The sequence below is a fragment of the Dendropsophus ebraccatus genome, chromosome 11, assembly GCF_027789765.1.
Source record: "Dendropsophus ebraccatus isolate aDenEbr1 chromosome 11, aDenEbr1.pat, whole genome shotgun sequence".
Lineage (NCBI taxonomy): Eukaryota > Metazoa > Chordata > Amphibia > Anura > Hylidae > Dendropsophus > Dendropsophus ebraccatus.
Genome location: NC_091464.1, coordinates 33,434,051 through 33,440,329, shown reverse-complemented (window position 1 = coordinate 33,440,329; position 6,279 = coordinate 33,434,051). Strand labels below are relative to the sequence as shown.

The 6,279-nt window shown below is 36.8% G+C and overlaps 1 long non-coding RNA gene across 1 annotated transcript in view; it reads left to right on the top strand.

Annotated features, from left to right (window-relative positions):
• The first annotated feature begins 254 nt into the window (after positions 1–254).
• The window catches only part of LOC138767614 (uncharacterized), a 49,021-nt gene continuing 42,996 nt past the window's right edge, over positions 255–6,279 (top strand). Inside the window, exon 1 of the long non-coding RNA XR_011358816.1 lies at positions 255–314. This is a non-coding gene — a long non-coding RNA (uncharacterized lncRNA). The remainder of the gene's footprint in view (positions 315–6,279) is intronic.

Here is a 6,279-nt window from a genome sequence, read left to right as displayed (position 1 = left end):
TTTGTATGCAATTTACAAATATTCACAAATTCATGTGAATATTCGCAAACTTCGCAAAATGAATTTCCGCTCCTCTCTAGTTATAATAATACTTTATTGTTTTTTTTAAATGATGTAGATAGTGTTGAATAAAGTTTATAAATGTATTGTATGTGGTATATAAGAATAGTATTTTGATTGATTAACATTATTTTCATTGAACTGACTGGGGCTTACTTTTCCTGACTAACACATGCATATCTCCTTCCTCTTAGCTGGAGAGATGTATGACTCTGTAAGGCTGATGACATGATAGTCAATGCACCATTAGAACAGTAAGTCCTCTCAGCATGTGTCAGCTATTAGGTAACATCCACAATATATATACAGTTTAACGAGAAAAACGATATGAAGGAAACAATTTGAATTACATTGAAGTCACCAAGTAACGGCCTGTTTACAGATCCCAACATCTGGGGGTAATCAGCCTATAATTGTGTTTATTTCAGTCATATGAAAACCTGGTTCTACATAGCAATATAGCAGCGAGTAGCACATCCATTACAACCAGAACACTAATAATGTTTATAATTATACTTGTAGTAATAATAGAGAATATTTGTAGAGTAGTAGAGAAAATGAACAAGGATACTACTATGGAGAAATACTGTACCTACCTCAGAGTCAGATTATTTACATTCTGCCGGAAGAATTAGCCGTCACCTTAGTTAATGGACTGTGGTATGCCATAAGGCAAAAATTCCCTTGTGAATAATGAAAAACGTACTGATTTGCAGTTTGGACAAAAAAAAAAAAAAATTGTATCATAGACATTTTTTTTTCGTATTGTCTCAGTTACAAAATGTAGAAGAAGAATATAAAATTATTTGGCTTTAAAAGAGATAAATTTAGCTCTGTATCAAAAGCACCCCTAAATCTGAAAGTGTTAAAGGAGAAGTCCCACGAACTGTAAAAACTGCAGGCAGGTTGGGGTGGGTGAGAAAATAAACAAGTGAACTCATCCCTGTGCCTCTGTAGCGCTGCTCCCAGATACCGTTAAAATTAGCCGGGGTCCTAAAGCTCTGTTAGCTGCAACTTCGCGACCCAGGCTAAATGGCTGTTTGCCCAGCCAATCAGTGACTTGAGTTCAATGGCCATTGCCATGTAGCTCCTTGTAACCTGTTTTAAATTTCCTCTATATAGGGGCACAGAAGGACCTAACTACCATATGAGGGTACAGAGAGCCCTAACTACTATATGAAGGCAGAGAGGAGGCTCTTCTACTATATGTGGGCACAGACTGGCCTTACTAATATTTGGAGGCACATATTTGGCATAACTGCTTATATGGGGGCACAGAGAGAGCACTGTTATTGTGTGAAGCAATACACATGAGACGTTTGTAGAGTGTTGAGAATGATGCTGGAAGGAGGAACCTAAAATATTTGTCTGATGGATTCTGCATAGACTATTTATAGACTGGGAAAGTTTTGATGATGGCTAGATGGAGAAAAAAAAAAGAAGTGTATCAACTTCGACTAGCAGAAATGTCACCTGCAATTCAAGCAGAGAAGACTCCCCATGTGAATCACTGGATGTGACTGCACTATAATTCTTATAAGGTCTGCAGAAACTGTGTAGAGCTGGATCTCTCCCTATATGACTCTATATCACTGCTTAGGGAGAGTTTTGGTATTTATATAATGGGTATGGTGTGACAGTATTATTTGTCCTATGTATACTGGTATTATTGGTGATATATGTGTTTATATAGTGAGTTTATTCAATGACAGTATAGTGGTATCAGTAATTGTATGGTAGTGGTTATGGTGGGGAGGTATAGTTGTTTGTACACTGGTATACAATGGATATATAATCAGTAAATGATATATTAGCCGAGAATGATGTAAGTGTTACATAGAGACAAGAGGTGTAAATAGCTAAGATACTGTACAATGAAATTCAGACCCCCAGCTGTCATATCAACCTAAAGGACACTAAAGAGGTGGCAAGTGGAACTCCTCTCTTTGGCTTATATGCAATATATCAAGAAGCAGAAATGTGTACACATTATTGTTGTGCATGAAATACAGGGTTTAAAGGAAATCTATTTTTGGCTATATGGAACTATTGGAAACATTTACCTTCATGTCTATATGTCTTTTTTTCCTAATGTGACAATGAATATTGACACTTGCATACTGCTGTTTTTTTTTTTTAAGTTAAATGTGATGTATGTCTTCACCAACATTAATGGAATTAAAGTCTTAAAATTGTGATATTGTGATATTTATGAAGCTTGACAGAGCACACTGTAGGACCTGCATGTCACTCATCTCATTTTCTGTAGAATATCCACTTCAAATTGGAATACAAGACAGATCAAACGAGTTACTGTTCTGTCAAATTTAGTAATATTTGGCTATATTACGGAAAAAGATTTTTAGACAAAAAGTGACAAGAACAGTTGTGCTCAAAAGTTTACATAACCAGGCAGAATTTCAGAGAATATGAATGATAAGACAAAAACTTTTTCTCCACTCATGGTTAGTGGTTGGGTGAAGCCATTTATTGTCAAAGTATATAAATCATAATGACAACCAAAAACAACCAAAACCAAAAAGCCTCCAGTTCCTGTAAATTCCTCGGCTGTCTTGCATGAACTGCGCGCTTGAAATCTCCCCAGAGTGGCTCAATGATATTGAGGTCAGGAGACTGAGAGGGCCACTCCAGAACCTTCACTATGTTCTGCTGTAGCCAATGACAGGTTGACTTGGCCTTGTGTTTTGGATCGTTGTCATGTTAGAATGTCCAAGTACGCCCCATGTGCAGGTTCCAGGCTGATGAGTGCAAATTTGCCTCAAGTATTAGCTGATAACGTGCTGTATTTATCTTTCTTTCCACTTTGACCTAGTTTCCTGGGCCATTACAGCTCACGCATCCCCATAACATCAGGTATCCATCTGGAGAACTGGAGTATGTCAACTTTTGATCAGGGTGATTTGGATGTTTTTGGTTGTCATTATCATAAAAAAGAGAAAACATAGTAGTTTGACAATAAATGACTTCACCCAACCACTATCCACGAGTGAAAGAAAAGTTTTTGTGCTATCAGTAATAGTGTCTGAAAAAAGGACAACAAAGCAAAAAATCTGTCAGGGTATATAAACTTGGGCACAACTGTATATGTATTTTTATTTATTTTTTCAAAACAATGAATCTAAATGGAATGAACAACCATAGTAGTGCATCTATTTGAAGTGGAGTATCCTGGGCCTGAGCGAATCCACCATTGGCCCCCCTTTCCTCTGTGAGAGGCAATATTTTGAATGGATAGCATAGTGATTTAGTATAATTTCAAGTAAAGCCTCTGGCATCCCTAAAATTAAATTTAAAGTTCCCAGAAATTAAACTTTAATAAGAAAATCTACAGCCAGCTGTTTTAGGGTTATTGCCCCTCGTCAGTACAGAGGAGGGTGCGGGCTGGTTATTGAGAGGTCTATTTTTGTGAGACCAAAAGGATAATAGTTCTCCATATGTCTTTATGAGAGCATTATAATACCATAGGGAGACTTACTGGGAATTTGGGGGAGAAAGGATAAGCTCTTTTATAATACTTTTCACCATAGTTTTCCCTCCACAACACAATATAAAGATATCTAAGAAATCTCATGGACCCATATTTTAATTACAATAGAGTATACCTGTCAGATTTTGTGAGAAGTGAGACATTTTGCCATGTCACCAGTGTGAACAGTCATTGGCTTTGTAGACATTTCCTATACGTTAAGATTGAACAAGGATGTGCAGATTAGTGGTGGGCAAGTAAACACTAAAAAAGCATAAGCAGAGTCAAATAAAGTGAGTCATATTTTTTCCCTAAGTCTAGTCTACCCTTTAAAAAAAAAAAGTATTTTTCCCACTGAACTGCCAGAATTAGGACAGATTAGCTAATGTCAGGCATAATTCTCTAAGGTCAGTACTGCCAAAGAGTCTTTTTGCTTCCCCCACCATTAAAAAAAACCCCAAAACATAAAAAAACTACTGTTTAATTCCTTAAGGACCGGGCTAATTTTCGTTTTGGCGTTTTTGTTTTTTCCTCCTTGTGCTCAAAAGGCCATAGCACTTGCATTTTTACACCTACAGACCCACACGAGCCCTTATTTTTTGCGCCACTAATTGTACTTTGCAATGACAGGCAATTTTCCATAAAATATGCTGCAAAACCAGAAAAAAATGATATGCGTATTGAAATTGAAAAAAAAAAAACGCAATTCTTTTTCTTTGGAGGGGGCTTCCTTTTTACGCCGTGTGTCCTATAGAAAAACTGACATGTTATATATGTTTCTCAAGTCGTTATGATTACAACGAAATGTAACCTGAATAACTTTTATTTTATTTGATGGCTTGTAAAAAATTCAAACCATTGTTAAAAAATATATGTTCCTTAAAATCACTCTATTCCCATACTTATAGCGCTTTTATCCTTTGGTCTATGGGGCTGTGTGAAGTGTCATTTGTTGCGCCATGATGTTTACTTTCTATCAGTACCTTGATTGCGCATATACGACTTTTTGATCACATTTTATTACAATTTTTCTGGATTTGATGCGACCAAAAATGAGCAATTTTGCACATTGGAATTTTTTTGCGCTTACACAGTTTACAGTACAAGATCATAAATAGGACAAATTAATAGATCGGGTGATTACGCACGCAGCGATAACAAACATGTTTGTTTATTTATTTATTTTTATTTATAAAATGGGAAGTGGGGCTGATTCAAACTTTTATTAGGGGAGGTTTTTTTTTTATTAATATAAACACTTTATTTTATTTTCCCTAACAGTAATTAGAAGCCCCCTATCCATCAGATCGGAGCTCTAGTATAATGGTCTGCTGCAAACCATCTAAATAGATTGCCGAGTCGGGATCAGCGTCACTCAGACGCTGAGCCCCGGCCGGCTCATTACAACGTATCTCCCCTCCGCGATCGCATTGTGGGGGGAGATCCCCCACTAGACACCGGGGACAGGGGCCACATATACTATCCAAATGCAGCTGTCAGCTTTGACAGCTGCATTTGAATAGTTAATTAGCACATAGCAACCGGGGATTGTGGGCTGCAGAGAGAGCTCACGCCGGGAGCCCTCTCTGTTTACCCTTAACGGCCGCATTACGGGTATACCCGTCATGCGTCGTTAAGGGGTTAAGCCTTTGAACCCTATTTTGTTCATTATTCTTCAATAAATATATGGCTTCTCTACAAAAAAGATATTGCATTGGTTAGTCAAACTAAGAAAGTTTTCATTGATAAAGTTTTATTCCTATCCAATATTTTTTAGAAGAAATTATAACCATTTTTGAACATACATTAACCATACTTTTGTTTTCTCAAATATTGGACCTAAGCATATAGATGATAAGAAACATTAAATGATGTAAAATTTCAAGGCATTATGTATTTTAATAGTGTATGGAATTTAGCTTTGGATATGTGGAAATGAGTAATTTTACAAAATCCTAAAATCTTTTCATTCCTAATTGAAAATACCATCTGTATATATAAGTAAAGTCCTACACAAACTTTAGCCTAATCCCTGATGAAAACCTAAACAAAAGAGACAAAATCCCATAGTACCAAGGCGTCTTGGCCCTCTACTGAAAACATAAGTATAACCATCTACTGAAACATGAACCTTTGACAAAATATACATAGTAAAAATGAACAACACATTTCAGCTGGAATCAGGTATCGCCGTTGTTTTCTCCAGGTGCTACTCAAAACGTGCTCCCTTTGAAGGCTTAAAACGTTTGATTTATTAAGTTGTAGACAGCATCACATTTGAAGTTCAGATTTTTGTACACCTTTAATATATATACCAAATGCCTCCATGGTATATAGGGTGTAAGTTCAGCTAGGTATTTATTAGATCAAAAACGTTAGTGAACTTTTGTAGAAATTTGCCTTTTAGATTTTTTGCATTCTACATTCTCTTTGTCTTCATTGGTTCATATAATATTTTACAAACATCAAAAAGCTTAAGGAAGAAATGCTAGATATTTTCAAGTTGGAATCTTGGTGATTCACTGAGCTCTATGCCTGGCTCCTCAGACCCAAAGTGGTGTGGGGTCTATTGGAAAGAAAATGTTCACCCAACCCCACCTGTGGCCAGGCCCAAAGGGATGTTTTTATCTTTGGTGATCTAGTGACCACTTCCAAAAGAAACCCTGATCTGGGCCTGGCCACAGACGGGAATGGAAATTTGCAGAATCCCTATTTAACCCCTTGATGACCCC